Raw genomic sequence first — 15,755 nt, forward strand, 5'->3', positions numbered from 1 at the left:
CAGTTAATGGCTACTCAGAACTCAAATAAATCAATTAAAAAATATAGAATGGATTGGGAGATTGGAAAGAACTTCCATGCAAAATAATAAGCTCCATGGAGGCATTATAACTTAAACAACAGAAAGATCAGGGGGCAGCCGGGGGAATGCTGCTCCTGGAAAAGAAAACAGAAAGAGGCTGATTTAAAAAAAGTGCGAGCGCTCGTACTTTTGTTTACGCAACCGGTGCGAACAAAAATCCGGGGTCGGCGCGTGCAAAGCTGCGCAAAGCGGCAGCCTGCACACGCCGAGCCGTGCAGCCTGGCTCCTTTTTTGTCCCCCCTACCTTTCCCTCCCTTCCCCTACCTAACCCACCCCCCCAGCCCTATCTAAACCCCCTCTACCTTTATTCCGTGAGTTACGCCTGCCCGATCAGGCTGCCGGCGGCCGTGTTCCGGTTCGGGGGGGGGGCTGGTCCGGAGGCCTTTTATCCCCAGCCTGCGTCTCTCTTCCCCCTAAGACTTCTTTCTCTCTCCCCTTCTTCTCTATAACTGACGGTCTCGTCTATCCCTTTTCATGACTGCTCCCTTAAAGGTGAATTTTAAAAGCCCGGCACGCTTATCCATTAGGGGGTGCTCGAAGACGTCGGCCTCGCTCGCGCCGAGTGGATTTTAAAAGCCGCCCAGATATGCGCGAATCTCTCGGGGTGCGCGCATCTCGACCTTTTTCAAAAGGGCTGGGGCTGCATGGGGCATGGGGGCTTCGGGCCGTGAACCAGAGAGATGTGCACGTAAATACTTACGCGCCCGGAAGCCCTGCCGCGTCGGTTTCCCTCTGCTACGAAGAAGGTGTAAAGTTATGAAATAAAAGAAACCAAGAGGATCTATGGGGGATTTTAAGGGTCGGGTCAAAGTGGGAGGAGTGAGGTCTATTACACTAGGGGCATTTGGAGGACCTGTCTCTTAAATGGGAAAACTGGGGACGAACTGGTAAAACCAAGAACGGTGTCAGCACGTGCCCCCTTTTAAAATCCTTTGACTAATACGCGGTGGAGGCGGGATTTGCACACCCATTCGCACACTCACTTAAAATTCGGCGCACGTGTTCGCGCAGCCAGGCTGTTTTATGACATGCATGCATATATGGCACAAGTTATAAAATAGCCACACACCCAGGGCACGGGCCGATATAGGCGCGCGAAGGTGCGCCTATATCAAACTTACCATCCAAGTTTCTCTTCTCCTCCCTCATAGCAGCCAAGTCTTCACCTCTCTTCCCATGGTCTCCCTATCTGTGCCTAACTTGCTGAAATAATATTGCCCAGCGTTATTGCCCCTTAATTTTAGGAATGGCACATACCATGCAAACCATCAATATTAACCTTGCCCTCACCCTACCTTAGTGACCGCCGACAGTGGGACTGCCTCTAGCCTTTGACTTTGGGCAGTCCTCGCCGTTCTGCTGCCGGTCACTATTCTGTTCCTCAGGGGTAATTCCTTTCCGCTCTGAGATTTCATGGCGATTGGCTGTCATTTATAAATGCATGTCCCAGCTCTTTCCACACGCACAGCCCCAAGTGTTCCACAAATTATGGGTCATTGTGGGCTGTTTGACGTGAACACTATGATTTGGTATATTAAAATTTGGCCAAACTCCTGATGTAAAAATATACAAAAATATTAGTTGGAAGGAGCAAAATATTTAACAGAGTAGAGAAAAGCATGCTTGTGAACAGTTTAAGCTGTATTTTCTTTTAACAATTATGCATGAGAACATAACTGAGAATGCCATCCATTCTTATAATTCTTTCATTAGCTCCGTCTACATTTACGCTACGCAAGCTGAGATAATTTAGATGACAATTTTGGTTCTCAGAATGTAATGAGATGGAAGCTAGGTTGTTGCATGCATTTATATCGTTCTAATCAATTTGCATGCATGAACAGTGGGAGTTGCTATCATTCGTTTCGGACTCTCGCCTCCTGGATGCATAGCTAAAATATAACCTTTGACCTACATATGTTCAAACCCCTTGCCCTATTTTGAGATTACAATTCTAAACGTTGCATTTCAGATTCCTAGGAAGAGCTGCTCAGATTGTCAAGACTCCCCAAAAGGCAATGAACTGATATAAATCACCAGTTATAGCCATTTATATTGGCTATTTAAGCACACCATACCGGTTCTAAGTCTTGAGTTATCAGAACAGGTTAGTTGTTGTCTCCCTGGTGACAGAAATAAAAACAAAGCATTAGGTGATGTGAATACATTCAGAATTAGAATTTGCATTTATATTACAGAAGGGTCACCTGGTTGAAATGGAAACCAACAGTATTAAGAGCTTGCCTGTCTCCTTCCTGGTCTTGTTGCTTTTCCCTGCATATCTTACTTCTACACTTTGTTCTTTCATTTTACTTTTTATATGTTTATGTTCTTATTTGGTTGCAATGGGACATTCTTATTATTATTGGCATATCCAATGCAAAGACGGAGTCAACTTTTTAGTTATTTGCGTTGCAGTTATTCTATCAGGTTGGAAAAATATATCAGCCCCCAAATAATTGCCATGGAAAATCTAACAACAGAAGGAGATACTGCAGAACAGTAAAAAAAAAAATAAAAAAAAAAATATATATATATATACAGAGAGAGAGAGAGAACCATCTCAAGAATAAATCAAGTGAATGTATGTGTGCATGCTGTCCTAGTAACACAGCAAACAATGGCAAGAAAAGACTCACCAATCTGCCCAGTTGAAATGCTTTCACGTTGATTTCTAAGCATCTAAAACATAAAACACCAAGGGATGAGAAGGGGGGGAAAAATGTTGTTTCATTTTTGTTTTTGGGGGGGCTTTTCCCCACAAATTTTGTTTCGTGTAATGTTTATTTAATTTCTTTAGTTTATAAAAACAAAATAAGCATTGACCCCCCTCCAAAAGGAACAAAAAATGAAATGAGGCCTCCCAGGGCCCTCTACCCATCTCTGCCACCCAGAAAAATGCTGGGGCCAGGATCCTCCCTGGCACCCACTTACCCAGTGTTGGGGGGGAGAGCTGTAGACAAGGCCTAGACCCCAGTCCAAGCCGGGGCCTTGTGTGGGGCATAGGGTGAAGTTGCGGCAACCTATCATGGCTACCTACCATGGGCTAAGCCTATGCAGTTGCATTAGTTGCCATACATCAAAATGGCGCCCTCTGCTGGGAAGGATGAGCTAGAGTTAATTAACTCCGGCACAATGACACTAGCAGATGGCATCAGTTGACGAAGAAGATGCCGAGGAATGAAGATTCCAAAGATGAGCTCCAAGGCCTGCGTTCTGGGCCTGACCCTGGGTCATGGCCTAGGCATGGGGACCCGGACTCCTGGCCAGGTCGTAGCATCCGGCCTGGATCCAAGGCCCTGACATTGGGACCAGGCCAGGATGTGGCATCGGATTTGGTAAGTATAGGGGGGGGGGGTGTTGCTTGGGTCTTGCTAAGGCATAGGCCGCGGCCCCTTCAACAGGTCGTGGCCTATGCCTAGGAGAGGCCCAAGCTTCGCACCTAGGCTGGGATACTGGAGTCACGCTCGGGTTAGGCCAGGACCCCTGCTTTAGGTTTCAGCCTACTCTTTAGGTGAGGCTCCGGGTTTAGACCCGGGCCTAGGCCCGACTGGCAATTTTTTTTTTTTTTTAATAGATTTTCAAAATGAAATGAGATTCTGATGAGATTTCATCAGAATTTAACTTGTTCTGTTTTGAAAATGATCCAAAAAGAAACAGGAAAATTCCTCCTATTTCCTATTTCATTTCTCCCGAATGTCTAACCCTAATAACAGGTACAATAATTTCGTGCAATCCCTCTGTCTAATATGTAACCATAACTGATATACCAGAGGTAAGTAGGCAAAAATCCAAAGCCCAATGATTAAATAAATTTATTAAATGTATTTTCTTTTATACACCATGCTGACTTTATGTGAAACATATACACGTCCTAAAATCTAATAACTTAACATCAATGATATCTCAATCATACCACATACATCCATTCATTCGATAAAAACCTAAGACATACACAATGTAAACATTATGACATGAGTTAATACATACTGAGAAATGCCCTTATTAACATTAATCTACCCACTCCATATACATTTAACAATTATTTTCCAAAAATACCCTTGTTAACATTAATCTACCCCCCATTTAACATATTTTTTCAAAAATACCCCTGTTAACATCAAACTATCCGCTCCATACACATTTAACATATATTGAAATTCTCTGCTCCGACGAGTTCACTCGTTTCGCCTGTGAATACAGGCTTCCTCAGGGAACCTCTGTATGTTATCAATCAGGGTCACTTTCCTTATAAAACTGCTGCTTTTGATATTTCCTGATCTCTCAGTGTTTCTCTCAATCATGGATTCACCACCATGCTTTGTGAATCTCCTTCCATATATATGTTTCTCATTCAGCCATGCTATAGTATATTAATAGAAATAACACACCCATAAATAAAGATTAGTTATCCACATGATGAATTCTACATCTCACCCAACAACCAACTATAATATAGTATCCAGGTTTACTCTTACCATTGTTATATACTGGCTTATCTCAACAATATTCCTTATATAGCCCGCCGGTAACCATTTGGCCATATACAAACAAATCTTCACAATGAAGCCCACATCTCCGTATTAACACTCTGCACTCAACTACAATGGCGATCGTGACCACCTAGAACATATTCAAACAAGTTAAACAAGTTAACCTAAAGTCAGCATGGTGTATAAAAGAAAATACATTTAATAAATTTATTTAATCATTGGGCTTTGGATTTTTGCCTACTTACCTCTGGTATATCAGTTATGATAACCCTAATAACACCCATATTTAACTCATAATCAGCTCGCCTTCACCACTTATCAAGTTTTTTTATCCTTCAACTATTTTCCTGCCACTTCCCTCCATGTTAGTCCCAAGCATCCCCAGAATCTGTTAACGAACTGGTGTCCACCACCTCCGCTGGAAGGTCCTGTGACTTCCTCTTTCATTCTCACAGATCTCCCCAGTTGTTTTAGAAGCTCAATGCATTCATACCAATGAATGCATTGAGTAGGAACGCCAATGCCTTTTTAGAAGCCTAATGCAGACTTACCGTGGCTAAGGTCATAACTTCATGCAGGTTAGGAATGTTGATAATTCTTTTTATTTGATTTTGGAAATGAAATGAAAGAAAAGTGTACACAATTTAGTTCGTTTTGATAGAGTTTCCGCCTACCATACTTTTAATTCTACATCACCCCTTCTCGGGCTTGTAGTATCTCACACCTTTGGAATCACTAGTCCCCGCCCCCTCCCTGCTGCATCTTACCCCATCCATACGGTACCAAGGGGGCAGAAGCGATTCCTGTCACCAATGCTGCACAAAAAAATGGCATGTAAGAAGAAGATAAGAAATGCCATGCTGAGTTAGACCAATGATTCATCGAGCCCAGCATCCTGTCTCCAACAGAGGCTAATCCAGGTCACTTGGAAGTACCCCGGCGGATCCTAACAAGGAGACCTATTCCATGTCGCTTAGTCCGCCTCCAGTCTAGCTGGCTAATAACTATTCATCGACTTATCCTCCAGAAACTTGCCTATCCTGTTTATAAACCCATCTAGACTTTTTTTTTTTTTAATTTTTTATTTATGCTGATTTTAACAATCTTACATAGAAGAAAATAAACAATTGGTTACAGATTTTCCATACTGTTATAACAATAATAACTTAGGTATATATCTCTAATCTGCAGTAAGAAATGTAAGAGGTAATGCTCCAGGATTGAGAGAAAAATTTGAGCGGTTTAAGGAAAACAGGAATACCTTTTACAATTGAAAAAGGAAAAGACAAACCTAGATATATATTTTTTTTTCTGCTTCGTTCCTGTTGCTAATTTTCACGGGGGGAGAAGATTCAAGAAACTTTTTTAACTGTGTTATCTCAAAATAAACATATTTTTGACCATTTCTCCAAACTTCACACCTACATGGATATTTTACAATCATTTTCCCACCTTTACTTTCCACGTCTGTTCTTAATTCTAGGAATTTTTTTCTCCTTAATTGAGTTGTTCTGGAAAGATCTGGGTAAACCCAGATCTTTCCACCGTGGAAAAGTTCTGTTCTCTTCTTCATAAACAATCTGAATATAGCATCCCTATCTGTTGCAAAAACAAAACTAACATGTAAGGTAGTTCTATCCTCAATTTTTGATTCTAACGTCATTTCTAACACTTCTGATAAATTTAATGGCAATCCCTCCTCTTTCTTTCCCTCAGCTGTATTACTCTTAATATCCACATAGTATATTTTAGATATAGTAGGCATTGATTTCTCAGGCCATTTCAATATACATGATAAATATTCCTTAAACATGTCCAAGGGTGAGACTGGATTGAGCTTAGGAAAATTGAGTACTCTTAAGTTTAAGTACTTTTGTTGATTCTCAATCATCTCTAATCTCTTGTTGTGTAATATCTCTGTTTTTGTAAACCTTTGATGGCAGGTTTCAAGTACATTCAATCTTAGTTCCACTCCTTGTTTTTCCTTGTTCATTTTTTCTAATGAAAATTCCAAATTTTTTGTTTGCAGATTTGCATCTGTAGTTTGTTGTGTTAGTTTTATTATTGCAGTTTCGAGAGAGACAATAGCAGACCATAGGGAAACCCATCTAGACTTTTAACCTTGGCCACATTTGCTGGCATCAAATTCCACAGTTGACTGAAAAAATACTTGCTTAACAATTTGTTACAGTTGGTACTAGGACTAGGGGACAGTCCATGGGGAACTTTCTAAAAGAGAGTAAATAACCATTTCCTGTTAAGTTGTTCCACACCCCACACATCTGTATTAACCTCTATCGTATCCCCTTTCGGTCATCTCATGTCCTTGCTGAACAGACCTAATCTCTTCAGACATTTTTTGTTGCCCTTCCTGGTTCCTTTTCTACTTCTGCTCTACCTTTTTTTTCGAGATGGGGTATCCTGAACGTGTGGTCCTTAGAGAGTCAATTACAATATTCTCGGTTTTAAACTCATTTCCTTTCTGAATAATTCCCAATGCTCTATTAGCTAAGGGGGCTTAAAAGGTTGAATTAAACAGGACTCTCCTTGCCACTGATGTTATTCTGCACTGACTTCTTTGGGCCTGATTCCCTCTCTCGCTGCTCTCCCGACATTTTGTAGAGTGAAGGGACAATGGGAGGGGGAGAACAATTAGGGAATTGAGTCAAAAAAATGTTGTGTTTTGTATTTCTTTTTTCTTAAATGCAGGAGGAGGGGTGATGAGCCCGAAACACTGCAAGGCCATCGTCATCCTCCTCGTCCTCCTGTTCCGCCGATAGGAGCCGGTGAGTGAGGGGGTCCAGGGATGGAATGATGATAGATTACGCTGTCCGTTGCCACCAATATGTCTCTTCCAGGCAGGCGACTGGGAGAGGTTAAATGAATCATCCACTAACACCAATGGATCTCTTCCATAGTGCACTCAAGTTCCATACAGAGACAGAGAGAGAGCGTGAGAAAGGCGGGCCTGGAGAGTACAGGGAGGAAGAGGGTCAGAGCTCAGTTTGCATACCAGCGAACCAGGTGCAGGGTAACTTTTCTCTTTATTATAGTTATATTACTTAAGTATTATTTGTCTTGTTTGTCTCAAGTAGATTCTAAGCTCCATGGAGAAAAAACTGCCTCCCACAGTTCTGCGTACATCTGGTAGTGCTATAGAAATGTTAAGTTGTAGTATTGGTGAGATGCCTGCATGGCATTCAGGTTAAGAATATCACAGGAGATCCCAGATTTCCTCAGTTTCATTACACTGGATGGGGCTAAGTTGGAGGAGCTTTTAAAAAAATTCACAGGCTAATAGCTGCTCAGGAATTAAATACAGAACTGGATGAGAGCCATGTGGATTTTAATTATTTTGTTTGCTTTAACTGGCAGCGGAATTATTGAAAAAAGGAATGTGCCCTAATCTGTTACTTTAACTTAATCAATCTAGATTGTTTTATACTATGACCATAAATCTAATTTTGTCTACGGATAGGTTCCAGTAACCATTAGAAGACCTTTATACTTATCAAATTACTATGATGCATTCAGTTTCAAGTGTTAGAATAATTTTCTGTACCTAAATTAATATCCACTTGCATTTATATTTTTTCACCTCCCAGTTAATTTTTCAAGCGCTAAATACACCTTTGTACTCAATAAATAACTGTTCATAGTCAAGATAGAGAGCTATAGCTGTGCTTCCAGTCCAGCTTGGCTGTATTATTGAATGCAATCAGACAAATTCTTTGACTTGCATATCACATTAATATCCTGACGGAGTTTAGAATCAGATTGTGCCGGAACGAACTCTCGGTGCGGTGATTTCTCTGTGTGATTTCTGTCGTTAAGCAGAACTAAAAAATAACAATAAAAGGAAGAAACCAAAAAACAGCAAACACACCCAAAACAAAATACGGGGCTCCCATTTGTCACATTTATTGTTTGCTAAGGGAGTGAAAAAAATCTGGCAGAGCATGCAAACAACAACAAAAAAAAAAAGGCCTAAATTTGTAAATTTTGCCTTAAAATCCTTCATTTTGTTTATTTTTTTAAACTGAGATATTCATGAAGAGATGTCAAGGGCAGAACTCCCGAAGTACTTTTCGAGGCAGTAATGCAGCGGTGGTCAAAGGTCATTGCTAAACATTCTTGTCTCGGGGTTAACTGATTCAGGGCTCTATTGTAATCCACACTTCCCCCATGGACGTGAAACAGGAGAAACCCGTGTGGTACAGCAGGTCCTTACTGACAATCTGTGAGAAACTGTGATCAGTCGCCTCTTGTGATTTCCTGTTATGAAATAACAAGCAGGAGTATTATCAGCCATCCCTCGTGCATTTGAAATGTCAGAGACAATCATCTGCTTTGTACTGAAGCTACAAGGTGTCTGGCTATGCGTCCTTAGAAATCTCTGTTTCTGCGTTCCCTCAATTAAAGAAAACACATAAATCAAGCTGGTATTTTTCTTGAAAGAATAAAAAATTAACTAATCTAGATAATACTGTTTAAAATCGAAACACGTGAAACTTACCAATGTTTCTTTTAAATGTTCAATATTCATCTGGACCCCAGGAGCGGAGGCAAAACAAAAGAAGAGAATTCCAGGAGTGGAAAAACTCGAGCAAAAGCACGAGCCTCAGATGTCTGCCAAGAAAGCAGAAGATGTGGGGGAGGAAAAGAGGAAGAGAAGGAGGAGGAGGAAAGTACAGAGGAACAGGAGCAGGAAGTCAGCAGGTGTCCAACCCAAAACCTCTTACTGCATCCAGGCCCAGCCTGGATATTTTGCAAAGAGAAGAAGGAACTGAAATCAAAAGACCTTGGCTGACTCTAAGACATCTATCCCATTGATGCCAGGGAGGGAAACCTACCAGCCCTGAATCCAGAGGCCACTTTCATCTGACCATCCCTCCTCTACAAGTACCCTGTAATGTTAGGGACTGGGAGGCATTCTCAATATATTTGGGAAGAGGGGTAGTAAGGTTGCAGTTTGCAGCCCTGGCTAAGGCTGCAACAACAGGGGGAGAGGAATCAGTTGCACTCTTGGCTCAGGCTGCTTCAACAGGAAGGACATGCATCTATGAAGGATACTAATGAATCAAGAGAGTTAGGGTGTCCCAACAGAAGGGTTCCAATAAAAGTAAAATTAGCCCATGTACCTATAAGTAAAGAATCATCTGAGCTAAAGATTTCCAAATTACCCCTATCAACTGAAAAACAGGTTGTTAATACAAACAAAAAACTCCCATTGAAATGTCTGCATGCCAATGCTAGAAATTTAAGAAGTAAGATGGGACAGTTAGAATGCATAGCAGTGAATGATGAGACTGACATAATTGGCATTTCAGAGACCTGGTGGAAGGAGCATAACCAATGGGACAATGCTTATCAGGGCACAAATTATATTGCAATGATACGGTGGATCATCTTGGTAGGGGTGTGGCACTTTATGTCCGGAAGGGTATAGCATCCACAGGTTAAATATCATACAAGAGACTAAATGCTCAGTAGAATCTATATGGGTAGAAATCCCATGTAGGTGTATACTAATGTCCACCCGGTCAAAATGATTAGTCAGATGATGAAATACTAAGAGAAATCAGGGAAGCTAACCAATTTGACAGTGGAGTAATAATGGGAGATTTCAATTACCCCAATATTGACTGGATACATGTAACATCAGGACATGCTAGAGACATAAAGTTCCTGGATGGAATAAATGACTGCTTCATGGAGCAATTGGTTCAGGAACCAACGAGAGAGGGAGCTATTTTAGATTTAATTCTTAGTGGAATGTAGGATTTGGTGAGAGAGGAAACGGTGGTGGGGCCACTTGGCAATAGTGATAATAACATGATCAAATTTGAACTAATGATTGAAAGGGGGACAATATTTAAATTTACAGCTCTAACACTAAATTTTCAAAAGGGAAACTTTGATAAATTGAGGAAAATGCTTAGAAAAATACTGAAGGGTGCAGCTACAAAGGTTAAACGTGTACGCAAGCATGGACATTGTTTAAAAACACAATCTTAGAAGTGCCGTCCAGGTGTATTCCACGCATTAAGAAAGATAGAAGGAAGGGAAAACAATTACTGGTATGGTTAAAAGATGAGGTGAAAGAGGCTATTTTAGCCAAACAAAATCCTTCAAAAATTGGAAGAAGGATCCATCTGAAGAAAATAGAAAAAGCATAAGCATTGTCAAGTTAAGCATAAAACATTGATAAGGCAGGCTAAGAGAGAATTTGAAATGAAGTTGGTCAAAGAGGCAAAAACTTATAATAAAAACATTTTAAAATATATCCAAAGCAAGAAACTTGTGAGGAAGTCAGTTGGACTGTTGGATGACTGAGAGATTAAAGGGGCTCTTAGAGAAGATAAGGCCATTGCAGAAAGACTAAATGAATTCTTTGCTTCTGTGTTTACTAATGAGGATGTTGGGAAGATACTGGTTCTGGAGATGGTTTTCAAGGGTGATGAGTCAGACGAACTGAACCAAATCACTGTGAACCTGGAAGATGTAGTAGCCCAGACTGCCAAAGGAAAGAGTGGCAAATCACCTAGGCCAGAGAGTATGCACCCCAGGGTTCTGAAAGAACACAAAAATGGAATTTCAGATCTATTAGTTAAAATGTGTAATCTATCATGAAAATCATCCATTGCACCTGAAGACTGGAGGGTCGCCAATGTAACCCCAATATTTAAACATGGCTCCAGTGGTGATCCAGGAAACTATAGACCAATGAGCCTGACTTACATGCCGGGAAAAATCATGGAAACTATTATAAAGATCAAAGTCACAGAGCATATAGATAGACATGGTTTGATGGGATACAGCCATCATGGATTTACCCAAGGGAAGTCTTGCCTCACATATTTGTTTCATTTTTTGAAGGGGTTAATAAACATATGGATAAAGATGAACTGGTAGATGTAGTGTATATGAATTTTCAGAAGGTGTTTGACAAAGTCCCTCATGAGAGGCTTTTAGGAAAACTAAAAAATCATGGGATAGGAGGTGATGTCCTTTCGTGGATTACAAACTGGTTAAAAGACAGGAAACAGAGAGTAGGATTAAATGGTCAGTTTTCTCAGTGGAAAAGGGTAAAATGTGGAGTGCCTCAGGGATCTGTACTTGGACCTGTGCTTTTCAATTTATTTATAAATGATCTGGAAAGGAATACGAAGAGTGAGGTTATCAAGTTTGCAGATGATTATTATTAATTATTAAGATTATTAAGAGTTGTTAAATCACAAATGTATTGTGATAAATTGCAGGAAGACCTTGTGAGACTGGAAGATTGGGCATCCAAATGGCAGATGAAATTTACTGAGGACAAGTGCAAGGTGTTCCATAGAGGAAAAGATAACCCTTGCTGTACTTACTTGATATTAGGTTCCATATTAGGAGCTCCCATCCAGCAAATGTATCTAGTAGGGATGTGAATTGTTTTTTGACGATTTAAAACAATCGTCAGATATATTTTAAATCATCAAAAATCGTTAGAGCCACGATACAATAACAATTCCCCTGATTTATCGTCAAAAAATCGTAAATCGGGGGAGGGGGGAGGGCGGGAAAACCGGCACACCAAAACAACCTTAAAACCCACCCCAACCCTTTAAAACAAATCCCCCACCCTCCCGAACCCCCCCAAAATGTTTTAAATTACCTGGGGTCCAGTGGGGGGGTCCCGGCGCGATCTCCCGCGATCTCCTGCTCTCGGGCCACGGCTGCGTTAATAGAAATGGTGCCGGTGGCCCTTTGCCCTTACCATATGACAGGGCAAAGGTAGCGCCGGCGCCATTTTGGTTCCTGACACCCGACGTCACGAGTGCAGGAGATCACTCCCGGACCCCCGCTGGACCCCCAGGGACTTTTGGCCAGCTTGGGGGGGCCTCCTGACCTCCACAAGACTTGCCAAAAGTCCAGCGGGGGTCCGGGAGCGACCTCCTGCACTCGCGCCGTATTGCCAATATTCAAAATGGCGCCGGCGCTACCTTTGCCCTCACTATGTCATACAACCCGTATGACATAGTGAGGGCAAAATGGACGCATGTAAGCCCCGGGACTTAGGCTCTGTGCGCGCCGGCGGCCTATGCAAAACAGGCACGCCGGATTTACGCGAGCAGGGCATTTAAAATCCGCCCGTTAGAGAATAGCCACTGCCATTAGCAACGGTAACATGGAATAGACTTAGTTTTTGCCCTCACTATGTCATACGACCCGTATGACATAGTGAGGGCAAATGGCGTCAGCGCCATTTTGAATATTGGCAATACGGCGCGAGTGCAGGAGGTCGCTCTTGGACCCCCGCTGGACTTTTGGCAAGTCTTGTGGATGGAAGGCGTGACATCTACTGCAATCAGATCTGCTACCCAGAGATGCCCACTGCTATGGAGTGCACCACACATGAGCTTCTACCTGTTACGACTGTCGCTGCCTGACGTCTCCACTCCGCCCACCTTACCTTTTTTGTGACTCCTCCCGCGGTTGATGGACATCTGGCTGCCGTGGCGTCTGCCTGCTGTCCTCTCCGGCATCCCCGGTCCGACTTGGGCGCTGCATCCCTCCATGTTGTCCAGGTACCATAGGGTGCGTGCCGCGCGGCCCTGCTTCTTATTCTCTCCTTGGTGCGAACCTCAGGGGTGCCCCCCTGTGATGACCTCACGCATCCCAGATACAAAAGCCTACACTTTTTGCTAACTAATCGAGTTAGCAAGGGAATCATTACGGATGGGATTCGCTCTCCATACCTAGCTACTCTGCCTCTCCAACTTTTGAACTTTATCCTAATGGGGTACCCGCTCCTCGGGGGCCTCTCTCATTACTTTCAGGTCACTATCAGGAACTGGTACTTGTTCCTCGAGGGCCCATGTTCCCTGACTCGCTGCCTGAACTTATCTCTTCTGCTTGGAAGAAACCGCTGCCTACATCATCAGTGAGTTACCAACTTTATTTCCTCAGAGCCGAATGTGCGTAACCTTACCAATGAGGCTTATACCAGAACTCTGTGTATGCTCCACTGTACTCACTATCTCAGTTTTCTCCACTACAGCACAGCCATAGAAGGAATCGCTGTTCCAGTATCCTGAGGAACCCTAGCCCAGCCGGGCTTCATCTCTACTCACTACTGCCACCTCTGGTGGCTTCTCAATTCTGTCTAATAAAAGATATAACTCTGTGTTGTGTGTCCCAAAGCTGGGCCTGACCTGTGGCCCCTCTCGGGACGGCCCCCCCATGGGCATGGTCAGCTGCCACAGTGTCCAAGGGTCCACCCAAAACCTTACACTACCTGAATGAAGGACCAGAGATAAGTGTGCACACTTGCATTCAGGAAACATATACTAGATCTGGCCAGACTAGCAACACAGAAAAAAAAAAAACACAAAAGAGAGCAAGATTACTTACCTTTAGGGTCTCTGTATATGAAGAGCCTGAAAAAAGAAAAACAATACAAAGAATCATTTTCTTAAATTTCAAGTTTGGAAGTACACACATGCTTAGAGTAAAGCAAATAGGTATCTAATGAGAATACTTATCTAACTCTTAGTTGGACATGATGCAAGGTTCTACGAGAAAAAGTATATCATTTTTTAATAGGGTTTCAAGGTATTTTACACTAAAAGTCAAAAAAAAGTTTGAAATGGCTGAAATTTCTAATTATTGTCTAAGCATATTTAAGGGTATGCAAATGATCTTTTCCTGAAGTATTATCTAAAAGGAAAATACTGGTTGAAAGATTTGAAGTATCTATTAAATAGGGATGTGAATCGTTTTTTGATGATTTAAAATATCGTCCGATATATTTTAAATCGTCAAAAATCGTTAAAGCGCGATACAATAGGAATTCCCCCGATTTATCGTCAAAAATCGTAAATCGGCAAAATGGCAAATCGGCAAAATGGCGCCGGCCATACAGTGTATGGCCGGCGCCATTTTGTACGGCAAAACGATTCGAGTTTAGGAGGTCGTTCCCGGACCCCCGCTGGACTTTTGGCAAGTCTTGTGGGGATCAGGAGGCCCCCCCAAGCTGGCCAAAAGTCCCTGGGGGTCCAGCGGGGGTCCGGGAGCGATCTCCTACGCTCCTGACATCGGGGGACAAAAAACAAAATGGCGCCGGCGCTACCTTTGCCCTGTCATATGACAGGGCAAAGGTAGCGCCGGCGCCATTTCTACAACGCACCGCAGGCCCGAGAGTAAAAGATCACACCCGGGACCCTCCCTCTGGACCCCAGGTAATTAAGGCATTTTGGGGGGGGTTCGGAGGGTGGGGGATTTATTTTAAAGGGTCGGGGTGGGTTTTAGGGATGTTTTAGTGTGCCGGTTTTCCCGCCCTCCCCCGATTACGATTTACACGATATTTTAAATAACAAAACCGCGACGATAAGATTCCCCCCCCCCCCAGCCGAAATCGATCGTTAAGACGATCGATCACACGATTCACATCTCTACTATTAAATAGATTATTGCCAGTCTGTTCTTTCATGCTAAATTCTTTTTGCTATTTTCTTTCCCTAGTACAATAAAACTGTTAAAACATTTACTGCAGGAATCTTTTATTGCCGAGTGTTTTCGACTAACATCCCTCACAGAATATCTTCCTAATTTTATCCTTACTTTCTCTTCCTACCCCCGGGAGACAGACTGGGTGGGTCATACGTAACCTCACAAAGCCCAGCAGAAAAGAGGCCCCTTTCAGGAGTCTTCCTCAAGGGGACATTGTGAGTTTAGTTTCGAGTATTCGAGTGAGTAGCCTTAAGTTTGGTTTTAATAAAGACCAGGAAAGGTATGCAAAATTTATAATATTTATTTTTAATTAGATCAGCCCTGATCCAAGGTGTCAGCGAAACATTGGCCAAGTCGGCATTTTTTTTTTTTTTGAGATCAGGAGGTCACAATCTTTTTATGAATTCCATCCTTATCTACATTCTGGGATTTCACCAACACCATTTATTTAAGATAAGTCGCTTTTCTCATTATTGCAACTTCAGCGTATTTAGGAGTTTCAGCACATCACAACAAAAATGAAAAAAAGTGGAGGTTTCTGACCTTTGATTAAGAATAGGGAGCATTATTGAGAGGCAAACATTCTCTCTGCTCAGCCCTGAGGTCCTTTCCTCATAACTTTAAAATCAATATATATGTAAAAAGAGGAAACTCTCTGCTATTTCAATTGCAATAAGTATTTATCAG

The sequence above is a fragment of the Rhinatrema bivittatum genome, chromosome 6, assembly GCF_901001135.1.
Source record: "Rhinatrema bivittatum chromosome 6, aRhiBiv1.1, whole genome shotgun sequence".
Taxonomy (NCBI): domain Eukaryota; kingdom Metazoa; phylum Chordata; class Amphibia; order Gymnophiona; family Rhinatrematidae; genus Rhinatrema; species Rhinatrema bivittatum.